The 22,815-nt window shown below is 43.0% G+C and overlaps 2 long non-coding RNA genes across 2 annotated transcripts; one reads left to right on the plus strand and one right to left on the minus strand.

Moving 5' to 3' along the window:
- The first annotated feature begins 7,025 nt into the window (after positions 1–7,025).
- LOC128414041 (uncharacterized) lies at positions 7,026–9,024 on the plus strand. Its single transcript, XR_008330567.1, has 2 exons — positions 7,026–7,103; positions 8,813–9,024. It is a non-coding gene; the product is annotated as an uncharacterized LOC128414041 (long non-coding RNA).
- Positions 9,025–20,766: 11,742 nt separating this feature from the next.
- On the minus strand, positions 20,767–22,033 carry LOC128414040 (uncharacterized). Its single transcript, XR_008330566.1, has 2 exons — positions 21,897–22,033; positions 20,767–21,725 (listed from the first exon to the last, which is right to left on the minus strand). It is a non-coding gene; the product is annotated as an uncharacterized LOC128414040 (long non-coding RNA).
- Between the last annotated feature and the right edge of the window lie 782 nt (positions 22,034–22,815).

The following is a 22,815-nucleotide window of genomic DNA, read 5'->3' on the forward strand; positions in this document are numbered from 1 at the left end:
CAGAATCATAGAATTGTAGAGTTGGAAGGGACCCCCCAGGGTCATCTAGTCCAGCCCACTGCAATGCAGTAATCTCAGCTAAAGCACTCACGACAGGTTGCCATCCAGCTTCTGCTTAAAAACCTCCAAGGCAGGTTCTTCTCACTGCTGCTCCTCATCCACCTCACTCTGCCTAATGGCCCTGCGTGGGACATTTCTTTGTAAACACGCAAAAAAGAGGGTTTGCCTTTTCCTCCTTAACTTTCAGTGATAATTAAGCATTTGAATAATGTGTGACGGTCACAAGCAGTTCTCTGGCACATTTTTTAAAAGGTCTGTTAATCTCTACTCCTCTACATAGCTATATATACACATTGTTGTTATGTATTTTAATTTAGGAAATGACATCCCTTTGTATAAATAATTCCGAAAAGCTGGGGAAGAGTGTTTCTGAATGCAAGGATATTTTCTCTTCCTCTGTTATTTTAACGGGATGCATGCCAACCTTTTTATGAATTATGAATGCAGAAGGCTCCTTTCCAAATGAAGTTGCTGAGTGCCTGCCATCCGAATGAGGCATTTGCCTGACAGAATGCCAGCACATTTTTTGTTGTTGTTTAAGTCAAAACTGAATGATTAAATCGCTTTTTCCATCAAAGGGAAAATTCCAAGGAAGGAAAAAGAGGGAAGCAAGCACAGGAGCTGGTGCTCAAGAAAATGACCTGTAGCAGCACCTAAAACAATCTGTTGTCTTCTGTCAGAACTGAGATTTTTAAAAACCCAGGCAGATTACAATAAAATATCAAAATATCAATTGCTAACCCAGAGATAGGCACAGAAATATGCAAAAAATAATATCCTCAAAGTGAATATAGTTAAACTTACATAGGTATGTAGGAAGCTGCCATAAACCAGATCGGACCCAAACAGGCCGAGCACAAAAAGAGCTTTTAAGCTCTTTAGCCAGCCTTGGAGGCTGGGATGTTCTCACTGCATCTTGTGGGGCCATCTGAGTCACTGCACGCATCTCTAGCCTTTCAGAACCAGTGCACTGAACAGGCCTTGCCCACCCAAGCAAGGGGGAGATCTTGAAAGTGCTTACCATGCCAGGAAAACTCAGCGCAAAAGGAGCTTTTAAGCTTTCTGCCTGTCTTGCATTTACCTTGCAGATTTTCAACCAGCCGGCCTTCAACCGCATATGTTAAATGTGTGTAAGATGCAATTGTACTGTACAGTCTAAGAAAAGGAGGTGTTTAAAAGTAGCAGGATGGTGCACAATCACAGGGGAACAAGCAGAGAGTGTAAGGAGGAATGTGCAGTGGCTGCAGACTACTCAGTGTGCACATGTGGTTGTACTTGAAAAGTCAGAGCAATCATGTAATAAACTCTAGTTTCCCCTCACTGTATTAATATTCAAAATGCTGCCATGGTCCATGCGGAGAATGGCACATCTTAGTATGGCACATTTATTTTTAGCATGGAAAAGAGACATATTGGCGGATCAATTCAGCAGAGACATGCAACACAAATGGTCTTAAATAATACAGTAACGATCAAATGCTTTCCCAGGAGAGCAATACCTCAAATGTATCCCTGATGCCTATAACTTCTTTATGTTCTGGTTTTTTGTGGAGGTATCTTTACCCAGTTCTTCAGCAGACAAAAAGCCTCTTATAGAGGAGCTTAGAAATATGAACAATAAGACAATCCCTGCTCTCAGGTTCACAGTATAAAATACATGACAGAAAAGGGAAGGACATTGGGAAGGATGAGGAAAAAGCAAACTCAGGCATTAGTTCTTCATTACAGAATTTTTGCTAATAGGAGTCCAAGAAGAGGAGGAGCCAAAACCTGCCAGTCTCTCAGCCCAGCCAATAGGTAGACCCAGTAGAACCATCTCTCATTCTGCTGTAGCTTGGTGGAATGGCTTCTGGTAGATGACTATTGAGGGAGGAGCTGATACATAGGATGTTGTTTACATATGCATTTATTTAAAGCATTTTACCCTGCTATTTAGTCGTGAAAGAGCCGTTTACAAATATCAATCATAAGAAGATAAAAATATTTATTTGTGTAAGCCACAAGTCATAGCAAAGGAATCAAATACAGTAAAATGCAAATATAGCTGGGTGGTTGGCTATACAAAGTGGATCAATAATAAGTTGAAGCCAGTGCCCTGTGAAAAAAAACATATCAAATCATATCATTCTTTCCCCAAGACCTGATGATGCTGTTGAAGACCTACCGGTACTTACCAAGACAGTTTTGTTCTTTCTCTCCTGCTGCCCAGCTTGCCTCTCTTCTCCATGCTATGGGCACAAGCCCTGTCCCTCATCTCAGTAAGCCACCCTTTGTGCCTGATACGGGTCAGGGCAGAGGGTAGCAATGAAGAAATTTTCCTGTTTTCTTCCAAGGGTCAATTGCCAGCAGTGGGCGGAGCAATGAAGATAAATTATACCTTTATATACTGTAAGTTAGCTTCTCTATACCCTCAAACATACCTCTCTAACTTCCACCCAGGAAAGCAAGAGGCATGAGCAGAGTTCAAGGACCAGGGGTCCCAACTTGAATACTAATAATGTTTAAAATATTTTTTAAATTTATCTGCTGCCCATGTGACTGGGTTGCCCCAGCCACTCTGGGCAGCTTCCAACACACACAAAAGCATAACATAACATCAAACATCAAAAACTTCCTGAAAAATAATAATTGGGGGAGGGCCATCTAAGCCCCACCCCGCATAGTCAATTACATGACATGGTCACACATACCATTTGAAAGGCAATGCCCGTCAACTTTGTGGGGGAGGCAGCCGCCTCAAATATTTTATTGGGGAGGCCGAAGGGACCTCGACCCCTAGGAATTGACTCCTATATCAAGGACATATTTCAGCCAGCCAAAAAAGCTCAAGGATATTAAGCAGGACAAGTGAGGGGTGTGACTTGGGGAGAGTTATGAGGGCCACAACAAGAGAGGTTTGGAGGGCCACATCCAGCTCTCGAAGCCTGAGCTTCCCCACCACTGGATAGGGGCAGTGGGAAAGATGGTACATTTTGTGCCTGGTATGGTCGGATGGTGGTGTCTGGTACACAAACAACCTGGCCGTACCGCAGCTCACCCCCTCCTCATAGCCAGGTGGCAAAGGGCCAAGTGACTACAGGGGGCCCTGCCTGGAGTGGAGCGGAGTAGTAACTTCTCAGCCTGCACCTGAGCTGTACATTCTCGCTAATCCCAGGGATGACACAAAAGTGCCCTTTGTAATGTTCCTGGCCTCATCTTACTAATGTAACATATCCCTGTCTGCCAATATTGTAAACTTTCAACAAGGAGACATTGACAATTCTATCTGCATAAGTGCTAATCCACTTCAGTGCCATTCATTTTTGGGAAGCAGCCGGTGGGGGTGGGAAAGGAGGAAATAATAAAGCGGTGATTTTGTTGCTGGTGTCAATTGCTTCTTTCAACCAGCCTGCAATGATAAACATGCTTCATAATTTAAGTGACAGTCAAATGCCAGCCGAAGTCATTCTGCCTCTTATTTTTAAATATTCTTTTGCATTTTTGCTTGTGATTTGATTTCTTCTGTTTGATATGGAAGTAAAATGTGTGGCATCCAAAAGATGCAGGCAAATGCTTTGAAGAGTCTCTGCTGTGACATCTAAGTAAAGAAAAGAGAATTTGCAATGCAAATTAACTGGCTTTTGCTATGCTTGGAAATAATCTATATACAATGTTGCATCTTTGGATCAGCCCTGCGTCTTTCTAAAGGGCTAAAGGCAGCTTCTCTCCTGAGGTGCCTATTATCGTTTTAAAAAAATACTATGAAGTTTTTAACGACACATACAGCATCACATCTAGTTTTGACCCTTAAGCTGCAGAGCATAACCTTATGTGTTTTGAACCAAAATTACCTAAAACGAGAAAAGTAACTCAAAAGTGACTCAAGCTTATCAGTACATCACTTTATGGTTCACTTTAAACTGAGCCAACCTGTTGAAAAGTCCAGCCCAATGTATCTTTAGTCACAAATGCAAGTTTCACCTTTCCCTTTCTCTCATAGGCTTCTGTGACAGCAAAACCGTACAGATTTAATCCATTCAAAAGCATGTGAGCAATGAATCTGAAATCTACTTTCATCGGGCGACAGCCTCAATTTGAATTGTTTCCAGTCTCTAGATATTTGAGCTTCCTTGTTTAAAAAACATGTGAGGAGTTCTATTCTTAGCGACACTTGCCTGTTCCAAAGATGTCAACAATGGTCTAATGACTTCCTGGGCAGGCCACACATCCCAGGCCAAGACCAATTACTGGAACATACCCTCCAACATTTCTCTGTTGAAAATAGGGACGTCCCATTCCATAATGATAATTTTACTATTTATACCCCACACATCCTACTGAGTTGCCCCAGCCACTCTGGGCAGCTTCTAACATATATAAAAACATAATAAAACATTTTAAAACTTCCCTATACAGGGAGGGGTTAGATAACTCCATACCCTCCAACATTTCTCCAATGAAAATAGGAACATCCTACCATACCATCCAACATTTCTCCAATGAAAATAGAGACATCTTAAGGAAAAGTGGGACATTCCAGAATCAAATCAGAAACTGGGATGGCTCCTCTAAATCAGGGACCTCCCTGGAAAATAGGGAGACTTGGAGGATCTGCTGGAAGGAGGAGCGGCATTGTTTGGCTTGAGCGTGATGCAGCTCAGGCAGGCAGCTTGCCAACATCTGTAGCCTAAACAGAGCAGAGCAGAGCAAGTTGCAAGCAGCGAACAGAGAAGGGAACAGAGGAGCAGTCTGCTCATGGCTTCCGAAGCAAAACAAAACTGCAAGTATGTCACATTTCCAAAAGTTTTTGGGTCTCATCTATCTATCTTGGGAGACAATTGAAGAATGTGCCTTCGGGGATGAAGTCAAACCATTGGAGAGTTACAGTGCCTGTTGTCGCTGTAGAGACTGATATGGGAGAGAGATGTTTTGTTTGCTTTCCAAAAGTAATAAAATAAAATATTGGGATAAATTTGGCCATTTAACAAAAAATCTTGTCACAAGTAGAGATTTGCTTCAGTATGTCCGATCCTTACAAAAGCTGCCGAATGGTGTTAGGATTAAGTGTTGATTTATGACCTTTCCCCAGAAAAACGACTGTCCCTGCCCAAATAAATCCTACTGATAGTTGTATCATAAAATGATATTCATCCCCTTTCCACTGCTTTTTGCCTGCCTCTGAAATACATTGAAATGCCTACTGTGAAACTTGCAAATGTATCAAGAAACAAAGCAGCAGGTCTAAAATAAGAAATCTCATAAATTATTGTGGAGCTGGTTCAGCTCCCTCCAGCTAAATCAACGATTGCACTTTAGCTGTACTTGGCTCTTGGTGAAAGAAAATAAGCATTCGACATCTCCATATGAGGTCACACATCACATGGATCAAAATGCAGCTGGACTGGGTCCATAACCTATAACACCCCTCCTCTGTTATAGTATGAGATTCCTGTATGTACCTAGGGAACTCTATCACTAGATCTCAGCCAATGACTTTTTACTCAGGGGGTGTTCATACTAATGCCACCTCCACATCCAGTGCCAGTTTTTGAAACTACAGTCACATGTTAGCCACAATCCATTTTCATCCTGTATTGCTGTTTGATGCATTTTCCCCCCTCAAACCAACTTCAGTCCGACCAGAAAACTGGATGTGGATAGAAGAGGAGAAGAAGAGTTTGGATTTGATATCCCGCCTTTCACTCCCTTTAAGGAGTTTCAAAGCTGCTAACCTTCTCCTTTCCCTTCCTCCCCCACAACAAACACTCTTTGAGGTGAGTGGGTCTGAGAGACTTCAAAGGAGTGTGACTAGCCCAAGGTCACCCAGCAGCTGCATGTGGAGGAGCAGAGATGCGAACCCGGTTCACCAGATTACGAGACTACCGCTCTTAACCACTACACCACACTGGATAAGCAGTAATGTGGACATAACTAACAGCCACCATACATGGGCAAATGAGAACACATGCACAGATAACAGCTTCATGAAGAGTTTGTGGTGGGGAGGGGGAACCAAAACATCATGCACATTGGGTGGAAACTTCCTCACCTTCTTTCTGATGTGAACAAACTGCGAATGCAGTTTGAAAGGCTAATGTGTACATATCCTAATAATCTCTGGAGCAGATTTCAGATTTCATGAGTCTGCAATGGGGCAAAAGGAATCACCACAAACTGTCACCTTCCTCATTTTCCTGATGGATGTTGAACATCACCCTAAGATTCCATAAATATGCTGAAATGTAATTATTAAATGAAAAATAGAAAAGATTGACGGGGACTATTGGCTTGACATGATATAAGCTTGCTCTGGAGCATCTGTTACATCACACTCAGAGAAAGGATCCTGTGGCCGATTAATCCATGTTTCTACTTCCCCTGGCAATGAATTGATTGTTTCCTTACTACAGTGATGTCCAACAGGTCAATCGCGATCTACTGGTAGATCCTCGTGAGGTTTTGGTAGATCTCTGGCTCCCTTTCCTTAGCATAGCTAAAACTGACTCCTGTCCCGCCCCCTCGCCCCGCCCTCCATTGTTGTATGATTTCTGGAAGACGGAGCTTTCTCTGTGCTGCTGTTTTGATCCATAGCAATCTTTTTGTGAGTGACTTTACCCCTTATTCCCATGCCTTTAGCCCCCCCAAAATAAATCCCCCCCAAAAGCTTATTTTTAACCCCTAAAAAAACGGGGCTCTACTCCTCCCTAAAAAAAGCTCAGAAACTTTGAGCTGAACCCCCCCAAAACAGGGGTAGATCACTGCCAGTTTATAATTCTGAAAGTAGATCGCAGTCTCTTGAGAGATGGCCACCCCTGCCTTAGTAGAATGACTGCTTCAATTCTCAACTGGGAAAATACAAAGCGTTACATCAGAGGATTTTGGGAATATGATTTCTTATGTGGTGGTTCTTGCTGCAGCAGAAGCCATATAAAAAAACAGTTGTGTGTAGCTTGGAATGACTTTATTCAAAGGCGACCTTGTTCTTGATATGTGGAAAGCTGATCCAGCTACTGCGCCACGTTGATGGAGGTTCTCCCCATGATCTGAATTATTTCATAGAGAAGGTATTCGGACTATGTTACCAGTAGAGAACTCTGCCTTATTAGGCTGAGACAGGCTTCTCAGAGAGGCTACATTTTTCCACATTCCAAGAAAGATTGTGGATAATCTTTAAGCAGCCAAAAATTACCTTTTATGCAAAGCTAAGCTATAAAATACATATTTTTTCTTAAAAAAAAATCCAAATGACATAACCTATTAAGAGAAATGTATCACAACATTGCACAGATGTCAGAGTGGCGACTGTGAGATTTTTGCCTTGCTCTGGCATGTGTGACACAACATGCTTCTTTAAACCATCTGGTTGTAGCTTTCTAAAATTATCCCATGGCCTGGTGAAGTGTTAACTGAGTTAAACTGCTGAGTGGTGTGTCAGCCTTGGCCCATGTTTCCTTATAGTACTGTGTGTGAACAGAAGTGTGGTGAATGTTGACATTTACCAGTAATTCTGAATAATTTCAGAGGTCAATGTCAGAACTCTATGGAACACTATAGTGCAAGCTTGGGGATCCTTTGGCCCTCCAGATGTTCCTGAACTACAACTCCCATCAGGGGTGGTGGGAACTGTAGTTCAACAACATCTAGAGGGTGTGAAGTTTCCTATATATATTTGCTCGAGTGAAGATCGAGGCTAAGTGGCTACAATAAATGTCCAAAAATTATTCACATTTCCCTCATTGACTGAGAATTGGCATTTACTGTGCCATGAATAATAATAATAATAATAATAATAATAATAATAATAATAATAATAATAATTTATTATTTATACCCCACCCATCTGGCTCAGTTTCCCCAGTCATTCTGGGCGGCTCCCAATCAAGTGTTAAAAATAATACAGCAAGTAAATACCAAAACTGAGCTTCATGACACAAACATGTCTGACATTTTCTGCTGGCTTTTCTATCAATTTAAGAATTGCCAGTGAAATGTTTGGCAGTAAAAGTCACAGAATTCTGGATATTTACTGTAACTCACAAGCACGATCAGACATGGCAACCTGAGGCAGCTGAAACAGAAAGCTTTAAAGAAAGGTTCAGACTGCATGGGTAGGCAAACTAAGGTCTAGGGGCCGGATCCGGCCCAATCGCCTTCTAAATCCAGCCAGCGGACAGTCCAGGAATCAGCGTGTTTTTACATGAGTAGAATGTGTCCTTTTATTTAAAATGCATCTCTGGGTTATTTGTGGGGCATAGGAATTTGTTCATTCCCCCCTCTCCAGAATATAGTCTGGCCCCCCACAAGGTCTGAGGGACAGTGGACTGGCCCCCTGCTGAAAAAGTTTGCTTACGCCTGGTTCAGAGTAATGACAGTGAGATGAGAAAGGGGAAGGCCACAATTCAGTAGCAGGGCACATCCTTCACAGGCAGGAGGTCCCACGTTCAATTCCTGGCATTTCCAAATAAGGCTGAGAAAGAGCTCTGCCTGACATTTTCTAACTGCCCCATACAGAGCTACTTCCTTTGTTACCTTAATGTTCCATACTTAGAAGGCCATTATCTCATCAGGAAGCTAGCCTGGCTATTATAGGAATTGAATCCCTACTGGATTCAGGGATTAGAAGGGAGCTCATACACACAGCCTACCTCCTCACAACTCATAACAATACTTTTCATGGTAATAAATAGAGACCATTGGAGTGCATGGGTAAGCTCAGTACAACTTTCTTCAGAGACTAATAATCAAACCTCATAGCTTTGTATTTCGTTCCTAGAAAAACAAGCTGCACAGGGCAGAATGGTATTGAATGTTATAATATGGAGCCCCTATCACTGGATTAATATTGGGCATTTGCACCAACTGTACAGTATACTTGACTACCTAGAAGGCCTCGCCCATCCCTCCTAGAAGACTCATAGATCAATGTTCTAATTCCATGGTATACAGCTCTTCAAAGAAGAGCATAAAATAGCAAATAGACCTCTATTCATTTTCCTGTGTTTTCATTTTTAGCACATGCATTTCTGGGCAGCTCTGACTAATAATAGCTTACATTTCTTTAGGGTTCTATTTCCTCCACAACACTTATTGCTTCTTTTGAATCTTCCATAAGCAGATATTTCCAAGAATGCATACACACACAAAACCCTCCCAAACCTGCTGCAACTTTTAAGCTTATTTTCCATATATTTATAGCTTTTACTTTACAAAGTCCCTTCCCTTAAAGAACATTCCATAATTTCTCCTTCACTAAACTTTTTACCAAACTGCAAAAAGTCACACCCATCATCACTTCCTCCAGTAGATGCCAAAGAGAAAACACAATCTCTTTTTTCCTCTCTCTAATTCTGACTTAACTGTTTCTTTGTGCTCTTCCAACTCATTTAAGACTTTCCATGTGCACCGTTATTCCTTTCAGAAAGCACAGATCTGGCTCTCAAGTTCTGACTTTTGCCCTACTAGGAGGGAGTTTCTTTTAATTTGAAAGCGTTGCTAAAATCTTGCTACCATTTCCACATTACAGTGGCACCTCGGGTTAAGTACTTAATTCGTTCCGGAGGTCCATACGTAACCTGAAACTGTTCTTAACCTGAAGCACCACTTTAGCTAATGGGGCCTCCTGCTGCTGCTGTGCTGCCAGAGCACAATATCTGTTCTCATCCTGAAGCAAAGTTCTTAACCCGAGGTAATATTTCTGGGTTAGCGGAGTATGTAACGTATGTAACCTGAAGTGTATGTAACTTGAGGTACCACTGTATAACACAAGCCCAGGGTAGGATAAGTCCAGGGTCTAGTAGGCATGTGTGGAGTAAGGCACTTCTTCAAGTAAACTGGTTCCAAGCTGTTGAGAGCGTTATATATTAATAGGAAACCTTAAATTTGGCTTGGTAACAAATTGGCAACTAGCTCAGACCTTTGAGCAGAGGTGTAATATGCTGATAGGATCTCAGTCCAGTTAGTAATCATCAGGGCCAGCCCAATACATTTTGGCAGCTGAGGCAGACCCCAAAATGATGCTCCCCTCCCTGCCAGGGAATATGGGGTGAGGGAAGATCTACATCAGGAACAAGGGGGGGCGAGGAGAGAGACTGACATCAGGATCTACTGTTCTGGAGAATCCTGCCGCCTGAAGCAGTCGCCTCACCTTGTCTCAAGGGAGGGCCTGCCTTGGCAATCATCTGCAGCATTCTGCACTAACTGCAGTTTCCAGACCAGCCACAAGAAATGTCCCATATAGATTGCATTGCAGTAATCCAACCCTGAAGTTACCAGTGCCTGGATTACTGTGGTCTAGCTAGGCTGGCCCAGGAATGGTCACAGTTGTTGCAACAGGTGAAGCTGATAAAAATTGCATTTGTGTAATTAATATCACATCTAGTTTGGCTCTCGGGCCATTAAGAAGAAGGTTTCTGTAGAGAATCAAGAAAAGAACAGAATCCTGAAAAGAACTTTATAGACCCAGGCTGTAGACCCTGCTCAGCTGGTACCATTCATAACCACACTCTCAGCATCTGTTGTGGTGATGGTGAATAAGAACAGAAAGCTAGCAACTTCCTCTTCTTGGTGGCACAGAAATAGGGATGGGGAGAGAAATTCAGTTACATTTGCATTTAAAGGTGAGGCAAACCAATACGCAAGCATTTGCAAAAATGTGTTTTTTAGGCAAAACTGCATTTAGACACATGTATATTGGGAGAAATTTGCACTAAAATGCTGAATAAATTATAACCTGGTGTGGAAAACTGAACTTAATATTGGGAAAAATGAGAAACTGAAAGCAATCGGAAGCGACAGAGTCACCCACTGGTATCAGCAACTGAGGGTAGGTGAAGAAGGGAGTGTGTTCATACTTCAGCACTGAGGATCAAGCTGGAAGTATCATAAACTGGTGAGCTATGCTATGTATTCTGAGCTAAAAAGAAAGAAATTAAAATTCATCAACATGATAACCGAAGTTTTGTGCCAAGAAAAAGCAAAGAACCTGTAAAGACTCTTCAGATTAGCATAATTTTTCTCATTTGTGTTGCATCTTCTACCATTTTGCATAATGTATTCTGTATAATGTATTTATAAAAGAACTGGGAAGTACAAGAGGCTATGCAGCACAGTGAAGAGGCATCCTTGATCCCTAGAAATCTTGTTCAGCCCTCTCAATGGCTTCACTAGACAGTGTTCATAATGCAGGCCTGCCCAAGCCAGCCTGTCTCTTTAAGATTGCCAAGGCTCTCTAGCACGCCATCACTTAAAAGCTGAGAACTTGTGTATCCTTTCAATAGACTAAATACAAAATGGGTTCCATCGATCAGGGAAGGGGAAAATATACCATCTCCCACCTGGGGGATTCTCCAGCTGATATGACTGGTGATCCTGTTGAAGCCCTAGACGACCTCTGTGACATCCAAATGGCTCGGGCTGTTTACACAATCACCCCTGAGCATCCTCTCCCACTTTGTGGAGCTTGCTTGCCTCCCCTTTGGCCTCTTGTCTTTTGAAGTCTTATTAAAACTATTAAAATTGGTTGTTAGGGTCCTTGTGTGCATTTCTGCCAGACTCAAAGGATTATTTCCCCCTTCGCAAGCTTAGTCTTCCTGATGCAGGTGCATATAATTGGGATTTGTCAGAGAAAAGCAAGCTACTTTGGGTTCTGGTGAGAGACAAGTAAGCTCAGTGCTCTCTGTACTTCCCCTCATAAATATTTGCCTTGCACCCCCAGGTTTCACTTCTGCATGGGGTTAGAGGGAACATAAGGGAAGTGTAGGGGCTGTCTACCAGAGAGTCCCTTGCTTGACTGGCCTACCCAGACTCACAGTCATGGCACGAGTGAAGCAAGTGTTCCCCTTACATTATAGTGCCCACATTCTTAAGTTTAAATGATACTTTTGCATCTATAAGGACTAGAAACGTCTAAATAAATACAGAATTCTTAGGAAGACGCCTTTAGTGAACAATGCCAAATTCTGTGGCTACCAAACAACAACAACAACCCATACAAAACAGGCAGAACAGCAGAGAATTCTTCCTAGAGGTGGTGTCCTGAGCACATCCAGCCCAAGTGGCTGGTAGTTTTCTTTATTGACAAAGCATGAACTTGCAGGAGCTCCCAAGGTGCACTAAACACACACAAACATGTTTCTGGCGGCTAGGTAGCTCTTACACAGAAGTTGTTGCTGGGCTTGCCTCTTCAGCCCGCCCCCCGCCCCCGGTTCTGGGGGGTAGTGGTGGAGGGGATTCTGCCGGCCCCCTCCCTTCAAGCACTGTCTCTCCCTCAGCTCCTGGCACATCCTGTCCTTCCTCCAGCTTCGGCTTCTGTCCTACATCCTGTGCCTCCTTCCCCGTCTCCGACTGCTCAGATCCATTCTCCAGCTCTGGCTCCTGCCTCATGGGAGGCACAAAACCCCATAAAGCACCACTCCATTCCCTTAGATCAACCTCTGGCTCCAGTCAGCAGTGGAGGAAGCCACTTGGGCGCCTGGGGCAGCCTGCCAAGGGGCGCCAGGGGCTCCCCACCCATTTGGGCCTCTGGAGTCTGCCTGCCTCCTCCCACTCAGCCGCCCTACAGCTGGGGGGGGGAGGCAGCGGGCAGACCGTTTGGGCAGGGCGGAGAGACGCATGGCTTGGGTGCACTGCAGGCCCCGCAGTGAGTACCACCCGGCATTTAGTCCCCCCCCCAGTGGTGACACCCAGGGTGGCCCGCACCTACCGCACTCCCCTTCCCCCACTGCTGGCTCCAGTACCTCTTCCACTCACTCCTCAGAGCCCTGCCAGTCCCTGACAGGTGGAAATACAATGAGACCTCAAATCTTCGTGCCTGTGGTTGATTCCAGACAACCAGTTTAATGAGCATTCATTCTGATTTGTTTGCAGGGAGGTTAGATGACATTGTGTCAATGTGCATTTTCCCATCACTTTCACTGTTACAAAGAGTGCTATCTATAGGGGAAGTGAGGTTTTTTTAACAAGCAGATTTAATTGCGTGGCCTGAATTTGCTGGGATGTGATTGAATCTCATCCCCCAATAGTGACAGTCTGGAAATGCCCTAGGTGCCATTAAAAGAAGAAAGAAAGAGCAGGGAGACAACATTTTCATCATTGTTTTTAATGGTTTAAACAGAAATGAAAATTCAAAGTGCTGGTTTTGACCTATAAAGCTCAGGACCCCAATATCTCTCCCCATATGAACCAATCTGGACGCTGCAGTCATCATATGAGCAGTGGCATCACAACGGGGGGGGGCAGGGTGGTGGTGCACCCCGGGTTCCATGTCTGCGGGGATGACAAGAAGCCACCCCACGGGGACTCGCAGCAGTGCAAGCAGCCATCGCACCCCCGCAGCTGCATGTGGAGGATCCTCCGTTTGCAGCTGCAGCCGCGAGCAGAGGATCCTAGCACCAGCAGCAAACCACTAAGTACAGTGCATGTGCAGCGTTGCACGCATGCGCTGTACGTAGCGACGCTGCACACGCGCTGTGTAGTGGTTTGCCGCTGGCACCGCTCCAGCGCCACATAGATGGTGCTGGGATCCTTCCACGAGCAGAGGATCCTGACACCATCCGTACAGTGCTAGAGCGGCACCGGTGGCTATACAGCGCATGTGTGGAGTCATTACGTACGGTGCATGCATTGTACGTAGCGGCGCCACACATGCGCCCTACGTAACGACACCCGCCCCGGGTATCACAATGCCTTCCTTCGCCCCTGCATATGAGGCCCTTCTCTGTGTAACCCTTCTATGGGAGATCTGGAGGGTGGCAACAGAAGAACGTGCCTTTTCAGTGGTGGCTCCCTGCTTGTGGAATGCTTTCCCCAGGAAGCCTCACCTGGTGCCATCATTACATGTCTTTAGGCTCCAGCGAAAAACATTTCTTTTCCACCAGGCCTTTGGCTTTTAATTACCTGTGGCCTCCTACAGTAGGTGGGATCTTCTAGTCCTGCCTTTAAAATATAAATGAGTTTTACGTTTCCCCCACCCTGTTTTGTTTTGTGCTGGTTTTAATGTATGTGTTATTTATTGATTGTTTTAAGTTGCTCCAAGTTACTTTTTAAAGGGGGCACTAATAAGTTTACTAAATAAGTAAGAATGATAAATAATTGCTACATGTAATTTTAGTAAATAAACATTAGGCAGCAAAAGCAAGGGCAAAGTTAGCTATACAGTATATTGGCTGTATGTTCATCCTGTCAGTCACAAGAGATGGCTGAAGTTCTGTCAGTGCCTTCTGTTCCAAGCAGAAGAGATGGGATTCTCCAGTGTTTATCTGCTGAATGCTTCAAATTGCAAAGAACTGAAACTCGATCGCAAAGTTGTCAGCACTCAGGCAAATGACTTCATGAGCATTTTTAAAAATAACGGTGTGCAAGGGCATCAGATGAGTGTGCACTGCAGCCTTTTGAGGGAAAGTGGTTTTGAGATGACTGAGATGCTCAGCCCTGGAAAGTACCGTGGCTCCTGAACTTGCACAGTAGGAGCTAATAATAAACACTCAGCACTCGCCCTTTCACTGGCACGAGGGCTAGCTGGTGTTCACTTATTGAGACAGCTGACCTCTACAAATTCATCAGTTTGCCCTCTAGGTTGGATGAGTGAAGAAAGAGAAAGACAGTACAAGTACAAGCCACAACTGGTTTTACTCTTGTCCAATATGTGTGCAACTGTGCACATTTGCATTGCCGCAACCCGGAAGTGGCCAAAAAATGGGGCAGGGTAGGAGCAGGTTTATACATGCTCTGCCAACATAACCCCTGTGCAAAACAGCTGTTGCCTGTACACCAAAAGTAAAGACAATGGTTGCCTCCAGATGACATGGCTATTGTGCAATCAGCCTGGATTCTACACATACAATCTACATGGGGGGATCAGACAGTGTAATCAATTGGTTGTTACCCCACTCTTTCCTCTCAGATTGCCTCTCAAATTTCAAACAGCAAAACCTGAATTAAAAAAAAAAAAGATTTGTTGTGCAATAGCACTGTGGTGTAACTTTTTTGTGTTGGTGTGGGGATGATCTGGGGATTGTGATTTAATACCACACTTCTCCTACCAAAATGTCGGGGGTGCTTCTTGGCACAATCACGAAACTGCTGGTCTGCTTTACAGCAACCAGTGGCAGACCTAGATTTTGGGGGCCCTGAAGCTTGAACTGTTATGGGGGCCCCTTCACAACCAGCAGTGAGGTTTGGGTAATCACTGTTATCGTATTCAATGCTATGTTTAAAACTTACACAACATTACACTGATTATCTAAACCAGAGGTGGTTAACTTGTGACCTTCCAGATGTTGTTGGCCTCCAATTCCTATCAGCTGCAGCCATTATGGAGAATAGTTAGGGGCGATGGGAGTTGCCACAGCTTAGCTACCCCGATCTAAACTCAAAGCTTGATGCAAACTAAGGAAAACTATTAAGGCTGCAGCCATAGTGGAGGGGAAAGTCAGTCTATTGCAGGAGGCCTTCAAAGCTCAGGGGCGTTCTCATCATGTGGCCCAGGGTTGCATGTCCCAAAGGTGAGACTGACTATAAATAGCCTGAAAACCCAAAAAAATGCTTTTGGCATACCCCCAAGCAATGCTGAATGTAATTTCGGCCATTTGATTTTGTGCCGTTTATCTGCTGAGTCTTTCTCACTCGTTGTTGTTGGGGGGTTGGGGCGGGGAATCCTGCATGTTAGCAAAGAAGAACTTCAAAGAGCATTTCCAGATTGCTGGTGTATTTTGCAAATGTAAGTCATGATGACACCCCTAAGCAACATTATGATCCTGATCAAGATTGGGTTACCATTACCAGCACTATGCATCGGGCCAACACCTCCTGAGGAAGAAAAATGGAGTTTTCTCTCGCCCACCACCCTGCAAACTGCTGGCATGGTGGAGTCATCCAAATCAGGAAATAGGGCAAAAAAGATTGAAGTTCCCTTGTGACTCATGCGAAGGGGGGTCTCAGTCTGGATCAGCTTTTGTGTTGGGGAGAAGCTATTTTGCGCTGATATTTTGCCGAGTTTGGCCCAAAGTGCCTTCAAATCTTATTTAAAGAGGTACTTGGCTGCTGGTTGGCTGAAATAAATACTCTGCCTAACTCTAACCCTTTGCTGAAGGTAATCGGTTGATGTTTTCTCAAGAGCTGTTAATGAATGGAGATGTGTTTCTGAACCGGCAATATACCTGCAGAGCTATGTCTGGGTGAAGAGCTCTGCCTGCTTTGTTTCAGCAGGAGCTGGCTAAAACTGAGGCATCTCTGGGGTGCAGCTGTTGCTTTGGGGAGTCAAATGCAGGTTAAGTGGTTGCACCATCGGCCTTTAGGAGTCTTTTTCCCAGAGTGCTCTGCTTGTATATTTGTATTTGTATTATTGTTAATTAAATTTGTATGCTGTCCTATATTCATGGATCTCAGGGCTGTTCACAACATAAAATCACAATATAAAAAACACAAAATAAGAACAAACCAATAACCCCTTCCCCCTTCCACAACAAATTCAAAAGGGCATTGGATGTCAATCAGCCAAAGGCCGGGTTAAAGAGGAACGTTTTTGCCTGGTGCCTAAAGGTGTATAATGAAAGTGTCAGCTGAACCTCCCTGGGGAGATAATTCCACAAGTAGGGAGTCACTGAGAAGGAAAAAGCCTGTTCTCATGTTGCCATCTTCCAGACTTGTCATGGAGGAGGCACGTGAAGAAGAGCCTCAGAGTCTGGGTAGGTTCATATGGAGAGAGACAGTCCTTGAAGTATTGCGGTCCTGAGCAAATATTACGAAGACATTGTACGTCTGCAGAGCTCTCACAGTCAAAGAAACGAATCCTTTGTCATGTTTCCACTGGACTTCCCACTGCTATGGGAAGCAAGGAGAGATTTAATGGCATTTTCATTGCAAGCAGATTGAAGCTCTTTGTTGTTAAAAAGAACCTTTTGGTTAAAGGAAATTTGCTTCCTAAGCCTTGCTGATGGAAGAATAAATGAGGCTTTCATTTGCTAACACTTTCAGTGCATTTTCGCTGATGCATCACAGTTCATGAATTCTTTGTCCGTCCACAGGTTGGCCAGATGCCAAGCTTATGCAAACAGTTGTAGCAGCAACTTCAATCTGCAATTGGCCATCTGAGTGACGCAGACTTATTTTAGTCTCTTCAAACGCATCTTTCCTTATGAGCTCATATCTGTGGCTCCTGACAGATCTGAAAGTGGCCATCTGCCAGCAGCACAACTATGCTAGGAAAAATGATGTATTTTAAAGTCAAAGTGGCAAAAAAACCCTCCTGAAATTCCATGTGCAGCCATAGAAAAACAAAATCTTCTGGAGGAGCTGGCCAAGGTGAAAAATTGAAACCAATGTTACAGAACAGGTGTATTCTGTGCCCACCTTAATTCAGAATCTAAGACTTCAGCCAAATTATTTTTGTTTTTTTAAGATGATAAATGCAGACAGAGTTTGCTATTCATGTATTGTTTTGAGATTTTATACAAATATTTTTCCTTTTTTGAGTCATCAAGGAAGCATGGCCTATAGATGTAGACTCTTCTGCTGCTGAATCATGGGCATAGCCAGGATTTGGGGGGGGCAGGCCACTTGTGGAGGGGCAGAACCTCAGTTCGCTATGTATTTTAATGTATTTTTACTGCCCCTCTCTTGGCTACGCCCATGTGCTGGATCAAGGAACTTGGATGGTTGTAAGAGGATTGGATGAATTCATGGAGGATAAGGCTATGGCTACTGGCAGTAATGGCTATGCTCTGCCTCCTCACTTGGAGCATCTAAAGGTGCAAGCCTACGTGCACTTAATAATATCTTAGCGTGAAACTGACTGTATGATTTCAGTAGGAAATGCTTATAGTTGTGTGGTAAGAGAGTCAAACCAGAAGGTGTTAGCAGTTTTTATTTGGCAAAAGATTCAAAGATGGTCAAAGTTAGCTTGAATCAAAAGGAAAAAACGGTCCTACTCATTCTAGCTCTTACTGCTCCTTCAAGTGATCTCAGCTCTTTTACAGTTTATAGAGCAGAAACCTATACCACTAAGGCTGTAATCGTATATGCTTACCTAGGAGTAGAGTTTGGGGAAGAAATTCAGTTCAATTCATGCACAAATGCAAACACAGCCATCTTTTGAAATTCACACTTCTCCAACTTTTGCAATGCAGTTCTCCAGCCAAATAATGTATACATAAATGCATATACTAGGCTAAAGTGTGCGTGTAAATGCATATGCTAGAGAAAATAACACGTAGAAAAGCATTATATGGGGGGTGGCTTTTTTAAAAGTGTACATTATGCAAAATTGCATAAAACTGTATCTACTGGAAGAAATTTGCTAGTGAATTTTCGTGAGTTTATTTTTAAAAAACGCAGTGATGTGAAAATACAGACAACTGAAGATTCAAAAAATGAGAAGCCAAGAGAACCCAAAGTTGACAGGTTTGTCCATCGCTACCTGGGTGTGAACTCAATTGAACTCTACAGGGATTACTTCTGAGTAGGTATGCATGGAATGTGGTTAATAAACCATTTAAAAATAAATGGATAAATATTATCATGATGCTACTCACGTTAAAGCTTTAGGACAGCCACTATCTATCACAGCATCTAAGACAAAGATGAGTGTGTTTCAGTCTGTGAGCTTTTTGTTGTTCAAAACTGGGGGTTTTTTTTACAAAGAAGACGAATTCCAGTGAAGCCTTTTGCAGTATTCTCTGTACTGCAAGACACAGTTGCTTAGTAAAACCTGCCAATTTAATTATGAAAATTCAGGGCTGCTTATTTGGTGATGATATTGCCTGTTTGTATAATACAGTACTATTAATCTCATTCTTTTCAAGTAATAGAAAGATTATAACCTTTAGAAAGCACAGGCTTTTCAAAGTGCATGCAGGACCTCTTACCCACTTAAGACTCCATCTAGTGTTGCTTTAAAATAATTCACAGAAAGGATGAAGGAAAGGAAGCTTGAAAGCACTAGTGAGCTGGAGTATTACAGCTATTCACTGGCTCTCTGACGTAGGGAGAAACTTTCCATCAACACAACTGCTGTATATTATATTAAATATCCATAGCAACACTTTAAAATAGTACTCTATAAAACTGCACCTTTATCCATTTCACATTATAATCACATATTTTGCCTTCAATGCATCAATGTGCAATATGATCTATCTTTGTCAAATTACAATGGAAGCAGCAGATAGTGGAGGAAGTATTTATCAAAAGAGATGTTCCCATTCAAAGACAATACAGTAGTAGCTGTTGTTATAGTATAATCCATATGCTGTGGAGGGGGCACTTGAGGAGTGCAAGATGCAGGGCATAATGTTCTAGGAGAAAGGTGATCTTGTGGCTGTTGGAATCAGAGACACTTATGTCAAATAAGCTGAGGTTTAGCACTACTTGAAGTCATCCAAATTTCTAAACTAATCATGGAAGAGCCAAAGAAGCAAGGACTGAGATGCTACTCTTCCCTTGCTCCTGACTGAACTGTGGGAGGGCATCTAAGATGCCTTCTTCTGGTTACTGACTAGTTTTCTCTGGGAGACCTAAAGCAAGTTTAGAAGGAAACTGATTTTTTTTAAAAAAAATCACAAACACAATCGTGGTATAATGGAATTATAAGGCTACAATATCCAAAAGGTTATTGGATACACCTCCCTCACATCCTTAGTCTCAGTTCTCTTCCTCTAGTTCAAAGAAACATGGACATGAAGGACACCAGGGGGTTAGCAGACTTAGCGGCATCTGACCCTGTGCTCTCCCTAGATCCCTGATCAGCTCAGATAACGAGGGAGAGAGCTTGGACTGACTCAGGAGTTAACTCACATGCCACATGACACTTTATTACAGTGATCCATTAAATCCCTAGGGTAAAGCAAAGCTCATCAGATAAATTTTTACTCAAGTGCAGGCCTACTTGCGTCATACAAAAGTTATTTATTTAGATACCAACTTTCAAGGCTACACAGACTACAAGACTACACAATGTCTTTCACATCATTGGGTGGGTGGGACAATATGAAATCACCATTGCACAGTAAAACCAGTACCAGAAGCCAAGGGAAGGCTACACAGTGCAGGTGAAACAGCGTAACAATCTGACGCTCTAAACACTGTGTGCACACCATGCAGATCTACCTGGCACCTCACTGCTTTCCTTCTCAGATAAGTAGCACCACTCCAGGCTGTCCCACCATGCCAACAACTACTGCACAGCTGGAATCCTATTAGGGAGAATGCCCTCTTGTGTGTTGACATATATTGCACCCTAGGCAAATCCAGCGCCAATAAGAGGGTGTGTCACAAACTCTGGGCAGGTTACCTGTCAGAACATGTAAACTATCAAATTTCTAAGCTGTGTAGGGCTTTATATGAATAAATGAATGAATGTTTATGATTACGGCAAACAGCTAGCATACTAGGCTTTATATGTTAATATAAGCACCTTGACCTTAGCCTGGTAGCTTATAGCTGGCAATTGCAGCTCCTTCAGTGCCAATATTACGTATTTTTTGTGAGCTGCCCCACTGAACAGCCTTGCTGCTGCATTCTGCACCGGCTGAAGCTTCCAAATCAAACCTAACGGCATCTCCACAGAGAAGGCAAGAATCCAGCTACAGAAACTTAAAGTTTGGTTATTAATGCTAATATTTAATCTATTCATCAGTGCTCTTTCCTTAAAATTATCTGTGAAAGAGTGATAACGCAAAAGTTGTCCCCATGAAAATAAACCAGACATAATTAATAAAATAGCTGAAGCATACATCAAGTATTACAATAAAAATAGAACTTTATATGGTGGTAATGTAACATACAGTACCTATGACTCATTTCTAACTATAGATCAATTTTCAATACAGGAGGGGAGGCAGGCAATTTGAACCAAGCAAGCGTTGACATGTTTTCCTAGCCTTTAAAAATGTTAATCTAAGATTTCAGTGCTTGTTCATCTTCTGTGTCAACCAACACCCTGACTTTAGGCACTGCATGGGGTAACACTGCTAATTCCCATGCACCCAACACAGGGTATTTTTAGGCATGCATTAAAGCTCTCTAGCTGGGAATCAAAACCACAACATTGTATCTCACTCCATAGGTATCATTTCTAACCACTGCCATTCAGATGGCACTTAAGTCATGCATCCTTAGTTATATTTGCCAAATGCTAGGCCTTGAGACTTTGCCCTTGAAGGTTAGCATGATAGGTTCAACAGTAACAAGGTCTAAATGTGCATTTGTTTCTTTTCCTCAGTATATAGCAGCTCCTTTGTTGTTTTCAACAGATAGGTAAGATGATATAAATTATTTAACTAGCACTTGAAGAGTTGTGCGAAAGAACTTGCAGGTTCTTATATCAGTCTAAGTGGTATAAATGTCATCTTTCCTTTCTCTGAACATTTGTTTCTCTAAATAACAAATGGATGGTTCTTCTTTTGCTTTAATCACAGTCTTGTACCAAGAACTGCCTGCTCTATTGTTTCAAACTCCAAAGGGATCCACAGATTTAATGCTGCTGCTGACCGTATGTCCATAGGGTCTCAGCCTCCAATTTCAATTATTAACTTCTAGAGTTCTTGATGTTTAGGAGTTCAAGAATATCTGATACGCACTAAGACCACAATCCTCAACACACTTGCTAGGAAGTAACCAGCAGTGCTTCATATTTGTATAGCACTTTCAAATGTTCAAAGCACTTCCCAGACATTATATAGGGCTCATCCACACTTACCGTATTTTTTGCACCATAACACTCACTTTTTTCCTCCTAGAAAGTAAGGGGAAATGTCTGTGCATGTTATGAAGGGAATGCCTACGGGTGGCATGCCTACGGATTTTCCTCCTCTAAAAACTACATGCGTGTTATGGTCGGGTGCGTGTTATAGAGCAAAAAATACGGCACCTTTTGCCCCACACTTTCTCGACACAGGTATGTGCTTTAAAGCGCCATGTCCAAATGCTTTTCTTTTCTCTCTCCCCATCCATGGTGCCATCCCTATGAAAACACACTCTTTAATGCTGAATTAGAAGAAACGGCAATTCGGGTTTTCTGCAAATTGCCATTTGCTCTGATTCAGTAGCAAAGAGCAGGCTTTCGCAGGGAAAGTGCCAGGGCAAAAAAAAAAAAAAGGCCTCAGACAGGGTGCTTTAAAGCACAGAACTGTTCCTAGAAATGCTGTGGAAAAGGAAGTATAGATAAGCCCCTAATTATGAACCTCACAACTCTTCTGTAAAGTAAGCCAGCACATTTTCTCTGAGGTAAGCTGAGCTGAAAGAGGTAGGCTTGCCTAAGAATACCTTGCAGCAGACAGGAGATTCAAATCAGGGACTCCCTGATTCATACTTCAGTCGCTTAGCCCCCTATACTACCAGGGAGGTTTACCTGGTGCCAAGTTGAACATCTTTTTGCAGGGGCAGACTTTGGTCTTTCAAATTTCAGCAGCAACCTGCGTGAGGCCAAAATTCAACTCCTCTTGTCTTCTATTCTGCTCAATTCACTGTCATTTGTTGCAACACCCCATGGCACCCCCTAGGCTCAGCGGCCAGTGTGGTGGAACTGGTTGTGCTGCCCTAAATCCGCCTCTGCTTTTTGGCTCCGGTGGAAGACCTTTTTATTTTCCCAGGCCTGTGTGTGTGTGTGTGTGTGTATTTTAATGGTTTGTCTTCTCTGATATTTAGCTGTTCCTGCTGCACTGATTTCCTGTTTTATTATATTGAATTTTGTATAGACTGCTGGTGTTGTTTGTAAAATGTTTAAAACTTTCTGTAAATTGCTTTACAGAGAAACATTGATAAAGCAGTTGGTGGCATGCCCAC

The sequence above is a fragment of the Podarcis raffonei genome, chromosome 5 (assembly GCF_027172205.1).
Source record: "Podarcis raffonei isolate rPodRaf1 chromosome 5, rPodRaf1.pri, whole genome shotgun sequence".
In the NCBI taxonomy this organism is placed as follows: Eukaryota; Metazoa; Chordata; class Lepidosauria; order Squamata; family Lacertidae; genus Podarcis; species Podarcis raffonei.